General features: G+C 35.3%; 1 protein-coding gene across 1 annotated transcript in view; it reads left to right on the forward strand.

Moving 5' to 3' along the window:
- Nucleotides 1-20709, forward strand: part of PCLO (piccolo presynaptic cytomatrix protein) — a 314203-nt gene that overhangs the window by 103799 nt on the left and 189695 nt on the right. The window lies entirely within an intron of this gene.

Here is a 20709-nt window from a genome sequence, read left to right on the forward strand (position 1 = left end):
TGATTACATTATAATTCAAAAAATGTGGCTAGTAGTTACTAAGATAATGGTGAAAGAGTAATCAGAAGTACCTTATGAAGAAAATGCAAACTTTATGTGTAAAGCCTGCCCTTCTTGTTTTCCCAGTAACTGCCATGTTCCAGTAGAGAAAGCTGTTTGATAACTGCTGCATGATAGTTTGGAATCATTAGGCAGTTGTTGTAATTAAAAATCACCTTTTATGTATTTGTCAGGTGCTTTGACTAGAGTAGAAAATACATATATTTATCTCAATTTCATCTAATTTTGGTGAAGAAGACTTTACTAGATTTTGACTTCCTCTTCTATGAGGAACATTTTCCATCCCAAAGTCAAAGCTAATGCTAAGCATTCCTCTGGCATATCATTCATGTTTATCACTGGTGCTTAGAAAAGAAGTTGCTTCTCCTTTTTTTCAGTTATTTCTCCCAGGTGATAACTTGTGACCAGTTGGGTTTGTATTAGAATCATAGAATCACAAAATTATCTAGATTGGAAAATATTTTCAAGATCATGAATTCCAACCATCAACTTGACGGGAGTCCCATCTTTAAACCATGTTTCTTAGTATAATTTCAACACATCTCTCAAGTACCTCCAGGAATACCTCTGGTATTAAAATATACCAGAGGAGCAGTTTGAATAGTAGGCCTGTTTGTTCAACTGTTAGACCAGTAATTGAATGCATTTATTTATTTCCTCTTTGCATATTTTTTATGCCACATTCTTAGCCAGTTCAGTTCCCTCTCTGCCCAGCCTGAAAAGTGGTCACTGAGGCTGTTCTTCAGTTATGAAATGCTGATTTAAGAGAGATGTTCTGTGAAACCTTTCCATTTGATACTATGTAGATGAATTTATGGTAACATATCATTTTCTCTTTTTATCCTTCCTGTGATTAGTAATATTAGTAATATTATTAATATTAGTAATATTAATAAATTAGTAATATTAGTAATATTATTAGTAATAAAGAGGAAGAAACAGCTGGGAGCATTTTTCCAACTGGAAACGCTGGAAAATTTGCTTCTGAGAGCTTTCCATTTTGAAAGCATTTTTGCTTTTACTGATCACATTCGCTGATTCTCATTAGACAATAAAATGCAGATAAAACCAAAACTTTTTGCCTCTCTGTAGACTGTGAAAACAGTAGAGAGAAATCTAATTTCTGTAGAACCAACTAACCTGTGGTTGTAATGTTGCTTACTGTGGTATTGCATAGGATAGGATTAGTTTAGTTGAAATTCAGATGTGTAGCATTAGATATCTCTGGTCTAGTGGTTCACAAAAAATTGCATCTCTGTTTTACATGTGTAGCTAATGCACCTTTCATATCTTTTCATCTCTCTAAGGTTTTTTATAGTCAATACAAATCTAGATAATTGGCAAACACTGGAAATATCTCTTCAGGCCATTCTAGGTTGGACATCTACTTTCCCATCAGCTAAACTGCTCTCTAGTCTCCACTGGCATGGGTCTCTGAATATCTTGTGATATTCAAGGTGCTGTGGGGATCCAAATTAACTGCAAATATTTGGAAAGGCACATGTGACTCTGGATCGCTGAAAAACTTTATAATCCTTCTTAAACAGTGGTTGTATGCCAAGCTGCTGCCCAACTTCAGCATCTTACTCATTCTCTAACTTTTCGGTTTTTCCATTTGTTTGACTGGTCTGTATAAGGGATAAACTCTGGGTAAGCAATAGTCCTCCATACCTGAATGGAGCCGCAACCTGGGAAAGCACTGACAAAATTCAGCCTCTTCAAAACTGTACATATTCTCAACAGAAAAATTGCAGCATAATAAAAACATAAATATTAACATATATATGGATCCTAGATCTCTAATTTGCTTAACTAATGCAGAGCTTTTTGTTTCCCTTTATCTACCACAGAGATTACAATTTGCTAGCTATCCTAGCAGTGCTAAATAGGGAATCTTGTGTTCTGAGGAAAATTCCATGGAACTGCACACTACTTCTTAGTAGTTTTTGCAGGACTATCAGTAGTGTTTGTCAGCATTCTGCAGGGAATTAGTCTCTTGTTACTTACATGTGGCAAAGGATGTCACAGAAAGCAAGTAAAGTTGTAGCATATGTTTTATCCTTAAGATTTGACATTAATCTTTATTGTCTTCTATCACAACGTACTGGAATCTTCCAAGTCTTGCAGGTATGAGACATAATTCATTTTTCCTATCCCATGTACTGAACACAGAGACATTTTCTAAACATGACTGTAAATCTGCCAGGCCCAAAGCAAGGTAGCTGTTAGCTATCTGTTCCAAATGTCTTGCTGTTTTATTGTTTAATTTAGAATATGTGAAAAGACGGAGAGTCGAGTGCTTTGATGAATAAATTGGCTGCTGCCCAATAAGCGAGTGATGATGAGATTCTGTGTGCACTCAGAGCATTTTTCCCCTACTATGTGCTCCAGTGTGTACAAAATAAGAATGCCTGTGAATTTCCCTATTCTGCTTTTTCATGAAACCAAACAGAAATGCGTAGTAGGGAAAAATAAATGGCCTTATCTGTGATTCACAACATGGAGCAATATGTAATAGCACCATCCTTCTTATGAATGATGATGGTAAGCCACTCTTTGAAAAAATATATAGAAGCAAATCATACGGGCCAGATCCTGAAGCCACTGGGAGACGGATGGCAGCTGTACCTTTGTTCCTACAGTTCTGAGCAGAGGAGCGCTTGCAGACAGTGATTACTTTAACCTAGCTGATCTGGTCATATGTAAGTCTGAAACACTGCTCAGCTTCAGAGCCCTAAACCACTGCTTCCAGTTTAAATCTAGACACCTAAAGAATTGTCCGCATTGGGAAAATGTCTTGTAACAGGTCTTTGGACTTGTGTCTTTTCCCTTTGTATTTTCTGTGTGTTTAAACCAGATGAGAAGAAACAATGTGATTGGCAGAAAAAGACATGGAAGTCTGAGAACCATCAGTGTACATGACACACTGTTGTTCATTCTCAGCACTGGAGATGAATGGTTTCCAATTAAAAAAAAAAAAAAAAAAAAAAAAGGTGTTCTAAAATCAGATGCAGCTTTTTCTATATATCAGACAAGACGATTTTCTAGCTGCACATGAGGAGTAAAATCATATCATTGATTATTTCAGTTCAGCCACAATATAAAAACTATTAGGAGGATGAATCCCCATTTTTTACTTTCTTATTGTCCTTATTGCCCTGAAATATGTGATTCTATTTCTCACAGATTACTTATGTATCTTTAAAATTGAATTCCAATGTGTTTAATAATTCTTATCCTTTTAGTTCTTTAAGAAATATATTTTTGTTTCTCTGCTAAAGCTTTTATAAATGAATATGGTAAAGCTTTCTTAAAAGACGTGGCAGTAATCATGTATTGTTTTCACTTTAAATGAACTCTTCTCATATAAACTTGTCATATTCAGTAGCTCTTACTGTTGTGCTTCCCTCTTTTGAGAGTGCCTGTAGGTAGTAACAACCAAATTTGTCTTTGTTTAATCAGTTCATGATTAAGCATAGTGAAGAATTCCTGGAAGTATTCAAGGCCAGGCTGGATGTTGCTCTGGGCAGCCCGGTCTGGTGGTTGGTGACCCTGCACATAACAGGGGGGTTGAAACTAGATGATCCTTGTGGTCCTTTTCAACCCAGGCCATTCCCTGATTCTATTAAGTGGGCTCCTGTCATAAACTTTTGAGAAATCATGGCTCACATCAGGCTTCCCAAGCATTCAGCTAACTCTCTTGCTGGAATCCCCTGATTTGGAAGTCACAGTCCAAGAGAAAAATGCACTGAATAACAATGCTGTGAGCCAGGACTGGCACAGGGAGATCACAGCTTTATAAATTTTATTTATTCTGATTGTACCATATCAAGACATCATTTTGTATTTCATTTGCCAGTTTATGCCTTTTTATAACCTAATAAATGCAGAATGTAAACATGTTTTCTTGTTCCTAATTGTTTTCCTTAGCGACAGTGTATTTACCATGAACCACAAACCCTCCACTTCAGTGGATGCTTTTTTTTTTCTGCTGTTTATTCCAAGCAGGAAAAAATGTATATACAGTATTGATATTTGAATAGACTTAATGCATTGAGTGAATATATTTAAATGGTTTTAAGGCAGTTAGAATCCATTAACATTGCCAAGGTAGCTTGAAGTTATCCAGAAACTGGGAGTCCGAGGCCTAAATTCTTCAGTTTCGAAGTCACTTCTGAAATATCTTACTAAGTCTTTTTTCCCCTGCTTAATAGAGAATGATTTATTTAGATTGTCCTTGTACTTATTATTTTTAGCCATGCAAAGTCTTTTTAAGTATATCTCTACATTTTATTGTGTCGTTTTGCAGGAAGGTCAGATTTTGTTCCAATAATTGCAGTTGGCCAGAGAGATGCTACCAGAATTATCTATTATCACAGATACTGGCATTCACTAATTACTATCATTTTAGTGTTTTTTTTCTTTTTACATTGCTTTCTGTACTTTTTCTCATTAAAATTATGAACGTCAACTTATTCTGTTGCCTGAAACAGACCAAATTTCAGTGTGTATGACAATTACATTTTAAATTCTCTCTATCCTAATTTTGCTTCATTTATGTAAGGAAAAAATTACATTTCCTGCATTAAGATATGCCTTAAAAACAGAAAAACAATAAGTCATTTAAAAACAGATTTTATTTTTATAGTGACAGAGGCAGAATGTAACTGAACTTGTCTGAACTCTTCTGAGAATACTGCTCTTACTCATGTTTACAGTTGTACCTTTTTGTGGAAATTTATTAATAATGACTAAAATTACTCAGTTGATAGACTTTCATGGATATTAAATATTCTAGCATCCTTGTAGCTTGTCTTTTTTTGAAACTCCCAGTGGCCACAAACACAAGATGCCTTTTGGCTGCAGAAAAGAGTTCCCAATGATCAGCAGGCAAACCAGGGAAGCTGTAGTTAAGTACAGTTATGAAGAGTGTTCAGCTCAAAAGATCTGATACAGGTGAAGATCTACTGAAGATGTTGGATCAACTGAATTGATCCAAGAGACTTCAGTAAATCAACAAACCACAAATTGGTGTCAAGCTAAATGAAAAATAAAGCCGCTGACATAATAGAATAAAAATGATAGAAACTGCAATTTGAATAATTAATTATTTACATAATATAGGATGAAGAGGAATAGACCTTTATCATTTATAATACTGAAATTTTCACCTTCAGCTTTTTCCAGATCAGGCAGGTTCTGTCTGACTTACAAAGTAGTATGAAGTAAAATACTTGATTTGCATGGACAAAACTAAATTCATTTAACTTGAAATAAAATACTTGATTTTTCTTTTCAAATGAAAGTTGTGTAGTTAACTTTGATTTATGGATGGCAGTACTTATCTAAGTACATATCTAAATTCTGCTTTTTTCTACTTTTATATTCTCTAACACTTCTTACCATACCAGCAACGGGTTTTCATTCTGATAAAAATACAAGGTATACTGTTTTAACAGGGAAAAAAAGGCCATTTCATCTGTATTCTCCCCACATTTTTTTGACACAATCATGAAAAGTTAAAATTTGTTTTGTAGCCAGGAAGTCTCAGGAGGTAAATGGAGATTTGAAAATCATTGCTCTATTCTCCAGTTGGCTATGAATTTGTTTTTGTTTTTATTTAAATGGTTTTGAGTATGTTAGTTGAATAGCCATTGAGGCCAGTGAACTGAACTGAACCATAATGAATGCTTGGAATTTAATTATCTTAAATGCCTTATGTTTATATGCAGTAGTTTGGCACGAATTTGATTACATAAATAGTAAAATTGTTCATTTAAAGCAGTGTTAACAAGCAAATAATGGTTGTTAGTTGATGGTTACATTATGGTTAGACTTCACATTCTTAAATATCATTTCCAAATTAAATGATTCTGTGATAAATGAGAGTTTTTAATAATCTAGTCATGGATTGAAAAACCGTGAAGGTTTTGGTTTTATACAACTTCAGACAACAAGAACAATAACAACAACAATAAAAGAAGTAAAATGTGTAGACTTGGAAACTTCTAGAACCACATCCACATGAATATAAAGCTTATGTTATAAACATATGCAGTAGTTTACAGTTACCAGCATAGTATCAAAAGATACATTTTAATAATTGTTTATAGTTTATTTTTTGTTTCACAAGTCTGCAATATAAATGATGCTCTCTTTTCAAACAGAGAAAGCATTCTGCTAGTAGAGCCACTGCTATGAGCATGTCTGCTGCTAAAGGATTTAAGTAACATTAATTTTACCTCCTTTGACATCAGTGGAAAGAAATAGGTACTTCTGGAATGTATTAGTTTGACCCTTTCTGCATGCCTGTTCTCCTGTGGTATGAATTGTATCTAGAATTGCCTGTTTTTCTTCTCTGTCTATGACAGAAACATGGCTGAATTAAGTTCCTGTTAATGTCCTGCTTCCAGTGCTGCTACTGAACAAGACGGGAACATTTGATGGCAACACTGTTTACAGTGATTTAAATGGCATTTGTTCACAGTTACTCACTCCTATCTCCTGTCCACCCTTTGAATTGTATTAGACCAGCTACTTTTGTGGCCATGAATTGACCTGGAAAGTTTCCTCAATTCTTCTGAAGAATAAGCCAGATAAATATTTTATTTTTGCCAGATCAGTTCTTCAGTCAGATTCACATCTGTTTTCAGAAGCTGTTGAGTAAAGGAATGAGAAGAGAAGAAACTTTTTGAGCTTGCATAGTTGCCAGAGAAATAGAAAGTCTCAGCCCGAGTTGAAGAGGTTCGTAGTTATGCAGTCCCTGGGAGAAGAAGGGATGGTGAATAATTAATCATCAAAATGGTGAGACATGGAATTGCAGATCTTTGCAATTAGGTTATGTTAGTTTATATTGCTTTAAATAATCACTGAATAATCTTTCACTATTGCCTAGTGCTTACTGAGTGATCTACGGCGTATTAGTTCTTGTTGTACAATCTATTCGCATGGTAAATAGGCTTAATCACATTGTTTAAAAAAAAAAAAAAAAAAAAAAAAAGAACAATGACAATAAAATGCAACCTAAGCTATTTTCCAGTGTAGAATAGAACTTGACTAGGCTAGAGACTATTAGGAAAAGATGAATATGTTCATTTAGTAGGTCATGATGAAGCACTTGATGAGCATACTTAAAGATCTATCCAAAAATAGTCTCTGACCTGTATGTGACTATTTTGAGACTCCAGAGGACAGGTATAGTCCCACAGGATTGAAGGAGGAGAAGCATAATTTATAGACTGGGATATTTTCAGTGAGATCTCTGTATTTTTGTTACTGACAGTGATGGAGACAGTTTTGAAACCAAAGATTAAGTGAATCTAAGAATTGCAAATTCTGAGTAGAACAAGGTTAGAATTTCTAATAAAACTATAAATAGGATGATGTGTAAAACCAGCAGGATGAATCCCTTAAAGGTAAGAACGAAGATCTACTTTTAGTGGGAAGAAACATAACAGGGAAAACAGTCACTGAGCCTCATTTAGACATAAAAGTGTCTGAAGGTTATAATGTATCATGAGATCCATGTAAATGAATTGTGTGATGTAGTTTTGTAGGAGACAAACTTAACTCTTTGCAAAGGCACTTTATGAATTTGTTATTATTACATCTTCATTCACTGCTGTTAAGATCTCAGCTAGAATTTTCTCCCTTTTTTGAACACCGCTGCTTAAGAAAGGTATGGAACAACAGAAGAGTGTAGTTGTGACTAACAAGTGGTTTATGACAAAATAGATCAAGATAATTACATCTGATTGCTCTAAAATAGAGAAGGATGTACGGATACATAAAAACAGTTATGCAATATGTCGAAGACTAATGTGGACGAATATAAATATTGCCAAATTAAAGGCTAATAAGGAACAAGGAAGATTTTCTGATCTGAATATTTGGAAAAAAAATTCATTTGACTACCAGATATTCAAATACTGGGAAGAGAGAGTTTGTAAGACTATCAAATTCTCTTATTTAAATATATTTTTAAAAATATTTTAAGTATGTAAATATATTTAAAACTACACAGTGGTTGGATTAGGCTCAAAGGGTTTTGCATCCTTATTCATGCTGTAAGTTCCATATAGGGTAGGAGGTGCTTTACCATGCACAAAGAATGCCTTGAATGTAAAGGTCTAGAAGAAGCTCTGACAAGAATAGCCAAGCTGTGTGTTTGAATTAAAGATAGGAGGCTGGTGCCATTTGGAATTATTCTAGTGGTGTTAACAGAGAAAGCTTGTGGCAGAGAAAATCAAATTCTGGGTGTGATCAGCCGGAAGCAATAGCCGAATATGCTCAACAGTATGACGAGGAGAATGTCCAAGGTCTTTAGAATAAACCTTTAGTATAGAAATAGTGCAATCAGTACAAAATTTGAATGTGGGTTTCACTCTTCAGTGATGAAGTTTCTGAGTGAATCCATTATAGCCTGCTTGCCTACCCACAGATTTTAAGCCAAACCATTTCTTCATTGAAATATCCAGATTACAATGTGCCATTCTAGTACATTTTATCTGGTATTACTGTGAATACATCTGATAAATGCAATGACATTATATTTAACTTTCAAGAATAACTTTGACAGCAAGTTATTTGAAACAAACCATCCTACTTTCAGAATATGAATTAGTTTGCAGTATAACCAGTCATCTTGTAATATAAACCTAATTCTTTTTTCTGTTCCTAGATCCATGACAGATATCATGTAGAGTTAAAAAAAAAAAAAAAAAAAAAGTGGGACAAGTTTATGCAAGTGTGGAAAACAGCACAACTAGTGTATGGGGCTTCAGTTTCTTCTTTAAAATGGAGTAACAAAACTTCAGACTTCAATAACTTCTGAGTGTTTTGGCATTTTCAGATCTGACAAAGTCACAGAAGTCTCAAATGCATTAAAAGAGGATTTCATAGTACAGAAACCACTTGTGGACAATCTTTGTAGAAGCTACAATTTAAAAAAAAAAAAAATTATCTGGGCTCACATCTTTTTTAAGCTACAAAGGTGAATCAGACTTAGCCATTGCAATGAAATTTAGTATTTTTAGTATTAGGTTTAATTTTTATTTCTAATCGTGGCAAAATAATAGTTATGCCTTGAAGTTAAGAATTTTTATATGTGCTTGTACACCCATCCATATGTCTATACATAGATTTATAAATTTAGTGTGCACAACATGTTTATTATTTTCTTTCCTTGTACTGATTGAATCTGACCTTCCTTATGTTCCCCTCTTTATATAGAGTCGTGTGTTTTTTGTTCTGATATAGTACTTCTAGATAGAGCTCAGATGTGTGGGGGAAAAAGAGGAGGATATTGGGTTGTTACAAGTTTGCCATATACAATGAGCACAAGAAATGGGGTTTTGGCACAGAGTAAGCTTTTGATTTTTTGTTAATCTGTAGTTAAGCAGAAGTGAATTTATGACACAGGTTCTAGAGGAGGTCTCAAGGGAGTTTTCCTGTTTTCTATTCTGATATATTTTTGTATGCCATACATTATACATATCTAAAAAATACATAAGTTTATGTAAGCATTTCTTGCTAGGTTTTAACATGTTTACTTTGGTGTGCACAGAATTTGTGTGCAGTTAAACTGAAGTAGTAGCTGCAGAAAAGAACATCTGGCCCTCTTCAGCAGCAGTATTTTACTCAAAATTGTGTGTAATATCCTGGTTTCAGTCTACTGAGAGACTAACTGATTAGCAGTTGTGTATATTTTAGATTAATTATGTCTTGTGGGCAGTATAGCATATGCTTCAGTATACAGAAGGCTAAATTTAAGAATACAGAAATTGCCTCTTGAGAGCAAATCAAAGTCACAGCAACCAAGCGATCTTACTCCCCATCTGCTGTCAGGAAAGAGCCAAATATAAGCCAATCCAAAATTTAGAGTACTCCCTCATGACTTACCACCATAAATTTTTGCTTTATTATATTACAATTGCCAGCTGTAACCAAAGAGTTTGTACTCAGTGTAGTGATAGATACTGTGGAGCTTTTTCACCCTTGGTTGGCTTCTCAAGTTAGTACAATTACAATTAGGGAATATTGTGTTCCATATTTCTTTTACTTCATTATTCTCTCTCTTTTTTTTTCTTTTCTTTTTTTTTTTAATATGTGAGAAGAGATATAATAATCTATTCCAGCCACATGCAATTTAAGAGCTACTTTGTTTAAATTATCCTATTTTCTCCTTCTATTTTTCTATGCAAAGTAAGAGCTTCTTCCTGAAAAGTTCTAACGGGAACATTGAACTTCATTTGCACATACACAGTTATAGAACTATTACAAAGAATACTGAGTAGCTAACTGGTAGCTTATAATTATATGAGCAAATCAATAGCAAATCATTACAGGCAATGAAAGATATTTCCTTATTCCTTCAGTTACAGGTTAGCCTTTATTTCCATGTAGTGAAAATATGTAGCTAAAAATTAAATAGGAAATTCCTACAAAGACAGTCGCCATTATTCTCTTCTTTTTAGCTTAACCATTTTTACCTCTCTCAAAACCTGTGTTTCTAGCATAGCTGATTTCAACAGAATACTTGTGGCTTACCCAGGTCTGGGCCATCCTATGGGCATCTGTAGTATGACAAGTCAGAGGTCCATGCATATTTTTATTTTTCTGCCTCCAAACTTGGTTATCCTAAGGGTCTATTCCAACCTGAGTGATTTTAAATGGCTCTCTGAACATTGTGTTTGTTTCTTGTCTAGCTATGATTATTGAACAATTTCAGCTGATTAGCCACACACTGGCTGAGAGATGTCTTTGAAAGCCTAATTTATAGGATGCCAGGATAGAAAAGGTCTTGTTGGGCTGCTTGTCTTTGCAGAGCCCAGAATCTGCCAGAACCTGAATACAGAAATTAAACATTATCCTCAGGAAATCTTGCATTCCCTGCAGGTCACAGTCAGTAGCTTTCTGAAGCTGCCATCAGGTGAATGAAAGTATGCACTTACTGAGCCATTACCTGGTCAAATATCCAGAGAAGAGAAGCAGTGCCAATATTTGTCAAGAGCTTTTGCTTGTTGACATCAGACTTTTCTACTGCACATAAATTGAATGTACTTGGTTTTTAATTTTCTCCTCTGTGCTGTAATCTCTAGAAAGAAAGAAGCATTTCAAGGTTGTGCTGTCCTTATTAAAGTCTTGCTTTATTTAAGTAATAAACTACCTTTTCATAAACAATTCTGCTTTGTAAGAAATTGTAATTCTGAATATGTTTTGCTGAACTGACAGCTCCCTCTGGACTCAGAGCCCTGCACGTCACACAGAAGCCCTCCTGCAGTGCTTCCTGCATCACATCACCCTTTGTAGCCTGACATGAGGACTCCTCCAGGGTAACACGACAATATCTCTGCTAACAGATGGGCTTTCAGTGCTTGCTTGCTAGGTGCTATTGCCCAGCAGACACAGATGAAATACCTGAGCATCACCAACTTCTTGGTTAATATATACTCTCTCAAAGTTTTCTCAAAGAACTTCTGTTAGATCAACCTTAATTTTCCAGGCAGCTTTTAGGCTCAAAGGAGGCAGAGGCATTCTTAATTTTCACACAGATACTTCTTCTGGTCCCTCTGTTGCTTTGTTCCAGATTGTGCTGAAACATCTTGTCTTCCTAGAAAGTTGCAAGGCTTGATAACTAGTTTGTCACTTGGTGTCAAGTATCTCTTTAACAGTAGTTCCACTTATAATAATAATTCACAGGTAGCGGTAGTACTTTGTATGAGCTCTGCATTATAATACTGTTAGATAATATAAAGAGATCTCACTGAATTCCAGTTAGTGTGTCAAGTAATTTTGTTTGGGAGAATATCACCCATCATCAGTGCTACCTTCTCTTTCCTGAGCTTATTAAATTAGCCTAATTCATAAATAGTACCTGAAGCATATTGCTGATATTATTCTGAAATCAGCTTATTTCTGAACCTAAGTAGTAAATAACATGCATACCTACTATTTATACTGTTTACAGTATACATGTATTAACCCGTGTCAAATAACACAACTTTTTATAATAGCAGGCATGAGAAACCTGTCATAGTGCTATATGAAGTCTCTTATTTAATTATTACCAGAAAGGAGCCATATGAAATCTCTATACCAGAAAACAGGACTTTTTACAAGTATTTATCAGGGCATTTTGGGATGTGACACTAAAATATGTTGTTTGGTTACATCATGTCACATGAATCTTTCCTGTAAGAAGAATGGAGGGTAGTACCATAATATGGCAGATTTCTGGAAGTCCAACTGGTTACTAAATGTCTTGTGTGCTTTTCTAGGATACTACTTGATATGAGACTTTCAGGAACTCATTTGTTCTTCCTTCCTCTTCCCTCTTACTGCATTTTATTGTGTTTGAGAGTTCTGGTTTTGGTCTATTAGAAATTTAATTCCAGCTTTATTTTATGCCGAGGTACACACAAATTTAATTTCTGCAAGCCCTATTTCAAGGGCAGAGTTCATTTGCTGTTTTTTTCGTATGCTGCTGTCAGATAACTATGGATAGAGACCAGGTTTCTGATCTGCTTCATACAGTGGAACAGTGATCAGCATTTGGCAGGAAGAAAGCAAGCACTTTCCCTGTGCAGAGATAACCTCGCAGCTGCCTGCCCTCAGAGCAGATATTGCTGAGGAGGGCTTTTCTTTTGCTTGGGTTCTTTTTGGCTTAATCAATTGTTCTATGTCTGGATACAATTCTGTTTGATTTAATGTTGAAAACTTGAATTCATGCATCAGGAATATTTTCAATACCAGTTTGTATGACCAAACTTTGAAAATCCAAGTATAAAACCCTTTAGCATACTGGTATTCAACCACCTCTGGCTCAGAAGAGCTGTTAGAGGCTTCCTCCTGCTAGTCTTTACAAAATGGGGTGAAAAATTAGTTTGTGAAGAGGCACGAGTATCGCTTCACCAAACTCTGAAAATAGCGGCCTGCCTGCCTCCCTCATCTGTAGCACAGTAGGGGCGAGTTCTGCAATTACACTAATGACTGAAGGGCTGATCAAACAGCACTGCTCACCCTAAGGGGTCTTGTAAAGAAAGGTCTTTAAAGCTATTGCAGACTTTTATGAGGTAGACACTACAGTGGTCCCAGGATACTTGTTTGGTGGCAGATGCTTGGTCAGTGGACCATGGGCCTACACAGACACCCAATGTCAGATAAGACTGAAAATCCAAGTTCCCCCATATTTATTATACAGCCTAGTGCCCTATCTTCTATCCCTAACTTAGAAATGGCAGAATGCAAATGCTTTGAAATGCTAACTGAGGGAAGGGTTGAACATTGGCAAGCCATCTTGGCCATAGGCTTTTATTTCAGTCGCTTGAGTCATTCCTGGCTAGGTTTTCCAAGTCTCAGTAAATACATTGGACTCTGGTACATGCGCCTATTGCTGCCTACACTTTTATCCATCTGTTATCATGGCAAAATTCCTGCTTAGAAGTTGGTCGGGCCATTATACTTATGTTCAGGTGCCAAGTGAATGTGGGTTTAGACAGTTACAAAAGCTCTTCTGCAAGATAGCTTTGCTTTAAGATAGAATTGCCACACCAATGTCTCATGCTTCCTTACCTTGTGACATCTGTTGACACTGAAATGCCAAGAAAAATACCTGCACACCTATACAGTGGAATTCTGTTGCTGATGAATGTTGACAAATTGTATTGCCAGTATTTTGCAGTTGTACTTCATGAGGTCATATCCTTTTCTAAATACAGAATTGCCTTCTTGTTTTTAAAGCAGTTTTATAACCTAAAATGTCAGCCATTTCAGCGTCCTCTGTAAATCTTATGCAAGCATATTTCCAGAAAGGAGGAAAAGTTACTGATATATGCTACATGAAAGCATTCTTTCCTAGCCAGTTCTGAAGAGCATGACTGATATCTGCAGCTCCACTTGCAGAAAAAACCGAGCACATTTCCACCTTGGTTCAGTAGCTATACTAATTAAGCAGTAGATAATTGATAACTAAGCCTTATTACTACTGCTCATCAACATACAGTTGCTTGATTACAGTATCGTTTAAAAGCATTGTTTTTGTTATCAAATGTGATAAACATTGTATCTTACGTTATTCCTTTACTCAGCCTATTCTTTTACTTGAATAAATTATGTTAAGATATGTTCTAAAACTTGCCCATATATGAATTGAATTGTAGCAGCTTGACAAACTACTTGTCAGCTGAACTGTGGTACCTGCCTGTATGGTACCTGACCACTGTTAAATGGCTGCAAAGCAGTCAGCATCAGCAGTTAATTAATTACCTAATGTCAACTGAGCAGCCTTAACTGGTGATAAGACAACCTTAATGGTAGCAAATGTTATGTAAAATAAACACTACAAATGTACTACATGTTTTAAACTTCAGACAGAATGGAAATGAGCATTTACACCAGTGGTGTGGCTACATTAGATACAGTCACAGTAACTTCATTGCCTATGCTTTTATTCTCACCTCATCTTCATTTCAAGTTAAAAAGCATTAGCCTAAGTAAAGGTAGAAGTAGTCTACCCACGATAAACTAATGTGTTTTCATTTGCAGTGGAAGGACTGAAAATGTGCAAGCTGATAGTTACATGACCTTATCTACCAAGTGCCTGTTTGTTAAGCACCTCATTATCACTGTGTTCACTCACATGAATCCTTGTATGTAAACATACTGATACTTGTAGGAGCTTCCTTGTAGGAGTGACTTTCTCCAGTATATGATGTTTCCATCAAGTTTTCATTACTTCTTAATAAACAGGATTTGAAGAAGAAAAGTAGCTATTTGCTGCACCAAAGATCTGTGAGACAGCATTTTAGATCTGCTGCATAACTTCTGTGTATTGATATTTTGCTTCTTAACATTATTATGAATTTTATTTGATAATCAGAAGGTTTGAAATGAAAGGCTGTAAAACAGCAGATAGACATTTTTTAATGCAGAGTTCATTTGAGAAATGGAACAAACCTGTGACATAAGATCAGTTTTTAATTTTCCTGATCTCCTCAGGCATACTATATCTCTTGAGACCGGGTGGAATGCAGTCAATGATTGCTACCTCTAAATATAGTTCCCTACTAGTAGGTATCTGGCTTCATGTTACAGTAAGTGGAGATCCGGTCAATACTGTTACTGGAGTCTAGAAAAAGAAATGACCTAGAAGAATCCCACTAAAATTCTTGTTAGTATGACTTTTAATAATGTGGACTCGGAAAATCTAGCCTAGGTACCTAATACCATTTCAAGCATTTTACTTTATGATTTTTCCTTCCTTGCAATCCAGAAGGCACAGGTCATATCTTTCAGCTTCTTTTTGGTGTCTTGGACTCTGCAGAGTATTTAAAATGGTTGGACAGAGATGAGGCAGGATATAGTAAGGCGTTGAAAATGGCTGTGACTCCAAGGTTCAAGCAACATCATGCCACCCTTAACAGACAGAAAAAGTAGCACCAGTATGCACAAACAAAATTGATGTGTCCCAATCTCATATCTAGCTCCTGTCTCTCTTTTTATCATGGTTGTAGGCAGGGTTTGAGACTGATTACAAGATCTTTATAGTTTGGAGGATGTTTATATATGCTCTGAAGCAAAAATTCTTCCCAAAGTGGAAGGTGATAATCTTGTATTTCTTTGCTTATGTTTTGTTTGTTGTTGATATTCTAAGAATGTGAAGAAATCACACTATTGTTATTTATTACAGGGCATTTTTCTCCCAGAAAGGAAGCACACAAATGAAGCTATGTTTCTTTGTAGGAACATGCACATTTTCAATCCTGTTGCTGCTGTTTGTCAGTTAATCTCTGAGCACTACAAAAAGATTACTTAAGTGTTCCATTGGTTTGCAGTTTCTGTCCATTAAACAATTATGTCTGTGCACATGGACTGTCACTTCAGACATGTGAGATTTCATCAGTGTCTTTTTAACAACCTTTGAGATGGAAATTCTTATCTCTTACTTTCACTGTTTTCTTTTAGTTTCTGTGCATGTCAGTGAGAGACTGTCTAAGGATTTTATCTTTAATAAAAATGTTACTGAATTAAATTAACTGCTTAAATAAACATCAAATAAGTTCTCTAGAGTGGAAGTGAGTTAGTATATTCAGAATGCTGGCTGAATGAGAAAGAAGATTATGTCGTGGCAATAATTACAAAAACTATTCCATACACACAAAAGCATTTCAAACTTCAGACATGACTGAAGACATTAAAGAAAAGTTCTTACTGGAAGTGGGTAGGGAGTCTTTTTTTTATTATCCTGTTCTCTTGACATTGTGAAATATTGCCAGGTCAGAGATGCTGGAACTCTACAGAGTGTAAACCACTTTCATATTTATTCTCTACCTGATACCAACCAAGGTTGATTCTTCATATTTCTGTGAAGTCCATTTGTATTCTGTGGTTGATTACTTAAATATATATTCTGATTTGCTTAAATAATTAACATTGTAAAACATTAATTCAAAATATATATTTACATTCAAAAATTAAATATAACTCTTTGATACCTCTGATGTCTCTATATCTTTCTTCTAAGTCTCTGGATATCGTGATGTGATGGATTTGCACCCCAGGATATGCCCGTAATGGATAAATCTGAGAGCATCTTTTTGACCAAAGTTTTTATCTAAGCTGATATGCTTTTCAAGTAATTCTCGGTAGGGAGAACAAGCACTTTGAAATGGAAAAAATCCTTCATTCAAAAGCTCACAGAGATATTTTCTGACATAGGTTTATAAAAACTGAACTGATGAATATTCTTGTTCATTGTTATCCTTGAGCTGTTTTCAAAGCATATTAGCTCAAGAATTTCCATCCTGAAGCTAAGTTACTTTCCAAGCACTCTTTTTGTGTGTGCACGCTATTGTATGGAGCTTTTGAATCTGAGTCTGCAAGAAAGGCTCCAAGATATCACATTCTATTGTTGAACAAGGGAGAAGAAACCACACTAATTTCATTAAAATCACTAACTTCTAAAACAACAGTCCATTTTAAAATTGAAGTGTACCTTGCTAATTTAGAGAAAGTACAGATAGCTGGAATTATTTGTGGAAAATGCATCATGTTGAGTATTTCTCTCTTCCGGAACATAAAAAATAATGAAAAATAAAGATACCTTAATCAAAATTTATTTATTTATCTATTTATCTATCTGTCTATTTATTTATTGATTACCCACCCTAGGATTTTGTTGGTGTCAATGAATAAATAGTTTCTAATCAAACATTTCAGTGATTCGGGAGGGAACATGTCACAGAATGACTCAAGCAGCATGCATCTCCATGAATAGTGCAGTGATTGCACTGATATGCTTCAGAAGAATGTTAGAGCTAACTTACCTCATGCAGAAGTGAACGAAGAAAAGTTTCTTCATTTCCAAGAGATTTCCTCTGACCTTATCTGAAGAACAAGAAAAAATGTGTGGATTACTCTTTCAAGCTTCATTAAAAGAATTTCAGCAGATGGCTAAAACAGTGAAATCCAAAGGGCCAAGAAAATGCAAAATCCTTACACTTATCTGGGCAATAACAAAGGAGGCGATGAACATTAATCTCTCCCTAGAATATAGTCATTTCTTTGGAGTGTTTCCTATTGAAACTTAGGGTTCTGTTCCTATTAATTACTCAGAAATTGCATTTTGTGGCATGTCATGTAGAGTAGACTCAGATTCAATGCAGTTTGGATACCAAGCTGTTCTCAAGTGTGTACTCACACCTTATATTTGTAAAAGTGCACCTTTGATTATGGTCAATAGAAACACTACCAGTGTCTGCCATTTTTGTTACAAGAACATAAGAGTTTAGCTCTTATTTCTGATGCTGACATTCACAGTTGTCATTTTGGTATGTAAAGGAGAGTTCAAAAAAAGTATGTGTCCAAGTACTGAGTAAAGTATTTCCTCCTAGCATCTAACATAAATCCCTCCTCTCAGTTTAGAGCCATTCCTCCTTGTCTTGTCACTATTAGATCATGTAAAAAAATTGCTTTCCCTCCTGCTTGTAAGCTCCCTTCAAGTACTGGAGGACTGCAGTGAGGTCCCCCCCAGCCTTCTCCAGGCTGAAAAAGCCCAACTCCCTCAGCCTTTCTTCATAGGAGAGCTGCTTCAGTCCTCTGATCATCCTTGTGGCTGTCCTCTGGACCCACTCCAACAGTTCTGCATCTTTCTTGTTCTGGAGGTATCAGGTCTGGATGCAGTATTCCAGATGGGATCTCATGATAACAGAATAGAGGGGGACAGTCACCTCTCTTGCCCCGCTGGACACCTGATTAGAGGACCTCACCCCTTTATTTGTGGATGTGACCATGGAGACTTGCCCATAAAGAAGATTCAAGGCAAAAACAATTTAATTTGTGTCCGTCTTGAGATAAAATGATGTAAAGGCTCTGCAGAAAGTGTACTTAATGTCTACTTTTCTCCCTTAAAAATGTTTTAGGACTGTGCTATACCTAATTTTAAGACAGATAAATGAGACAATTACTTGTGTTCTTGAAGCAAATGATTCTTTTCACACACTGTGAAAGTAATTTAGAGTAGCTAAATTTGTTTAGGTGTTTAAAGACAGGTGAATTTAGTGCCAGATTAATATCTGTTCTGATTCTTTTACTTGAGATTGTGTTTATCCACTTGAAGAAGGAGATGTAGATTTACAGTTCTAAGGTATTTCATTTCTCTTTGGATTTCCCAGAAGAGAGAGTTGTCATTCACATTCCTTTATTCTACTACCTTTTCTATTCAATACCAAAATGTATTCTGCTGATACAACTGTTTAAGAATTTAGGTAATTCCAATTTAGACTGTATGGTTGCTCCAGATATAAAAATAGTAAAAGTTGCTTTTCCATAAAGGTTGGGTGGCTTTTGTAGGGAATAGCCTGCAAACCCAGAAAGTTGAAATTTGCGTGTAAACACACACATATACATAAATAGGAAGCATTTCAGACATTGTCTTCAGCCACTGTTGCCTGAGAAAATCTGATTGATTTCAGTTACTGCAGTCTGTATTCAAGGAACAGTTATTGATCCTTCTGAATTTTAACTAATGTTATTGTTCACAGGTAATATACAGGGAACAATTTCATTAATTTATAGCATACTCTGTGAATCTTCATTTTAATTGGTCTCTTTGGAATGAACTTTAACAGAGCTACATTAAATGATTCTTCAGCAGTTTTATGGAAAATACATAATTTCAAACTACTAATCATTATTTATTGACATTCTTTCCAAAAATAATTACTGATACAGATTTAAATACATCAGTAGTTTGTGAAAGTGACTATAGTAACTGCAGTTTTTTTGTCCTAAATGTGTATTGCATAAGTCAGTGAATGCTCATAGCACACCAAGTTCAGATACTGTTTTTCAGTTAGAGATCTTTTTGGAAACAATCACTGTATTCCAGTATTTTTGGAAAATTAACTGGAGCTTTTATAAATTCTTTCTTTAGCCCTGTTATTTTGAATGACTATGCTCTACTTGTGTAGAATAGTAATAATAAAAAAGCATACACATGAAAAAAACTACAAAAGCAAATAAAAACCCAACATAATAAAAACATTAGTGTGAATTGTATTCCTGGATGAGAAGTCTTCAGTATATTCTTATGTAATGCTTTCAAGGAATACCATAAAAAACAGGAGCTTTTAACATTCATCACAAATTTTTTGGCACATTTCCCTTTCCTTTATTTCTCTTTTCCATCAAAATATGAAGTTGAATTTTCTAAAAATTATTGTGAGCAGGGAGGAGAAGGAAATATAGATATTGAGGTAGAGGTCAGCTTCTGGATTGTGTTTGGCTTACCAGATAAAAATGTATTATAACTTCTCCAATTGATTATTCCATGAAATGCAGTACTGGACTGCAGTTTACTCTTACAAGACTTCTGAATTAAAGTCTGGGCACAACTTTGACATCCTGAGATGAGCAGGCTGTCATAATGCAATGCATCATCATCTGTGTACATAAAGGTAGAGTGCAAAGAAAAGAGGGACCTTCTAGAAAAGATAAATTAGGACTTCAGAAACAGTAGAATTTATAATAAATGGATTAGATCAGAAGAAAAGACTAAATAAGAGGGAGGTAAATACTATTCATTCCCACCTCATCAGCTGCTGCATTAGATTCTCTGTTTTATTTTGCATCTGAACTTTGTAGATTAGACTTATGTTTACATTCATTTGACATGACATTTGCATAAACTCACAAAGGGCCCATTTTTTTTCTGATGACACTTGTAAATCTCACCATGTAAATGTGAGATTAAAGTCAGATATTGGCTATCTATCTATCTAGTGGCCCTCTGCAGAGTGATAAACTGTCATCTTTGAATGCTGATATAATTTATACTTGTAAGGATTATCTTGGAAGACATAGAAAATGACAAACTTATAGTGTAATAGTGCATTCATGTTACACAGATTCTAATGAGAAGAGAAAATACCCCAAACTTAATTTGTTCTAGTGAAAATAGTCAGACTGTAATGAGAAGATAGCATAAAAAGGTATCAATTCTCTTAGCTTCCTAAAATGCAATCTCACTGTTGTCCTCAAATGCCATTTTCCAGGTTCCCTTGGACTACTCCATTTTACAGTGCTTTTTCACATGCTCACTTGGCCATCTCTTATTATCTCGTTAGAAACTTCCACACATATTAATCTAGA

This window comes from Centrocercus urophasianus, unplaced genomic scaffold (genome assembly GCF_019232065.1).
Source record: "Centrocercus urophasianus isolate 14NV4802_14NV808 unplaced genomic scaffold, USGS_Curo_1.0 seq_15, whole genome shotgun sequence".
Classification (NCBI taxonomy): Eukaryota; Metazoa; Chordata; class Aves; order Galliformes; family Phasianidae; genus Centrocercus; species Centrocercus urophasianus.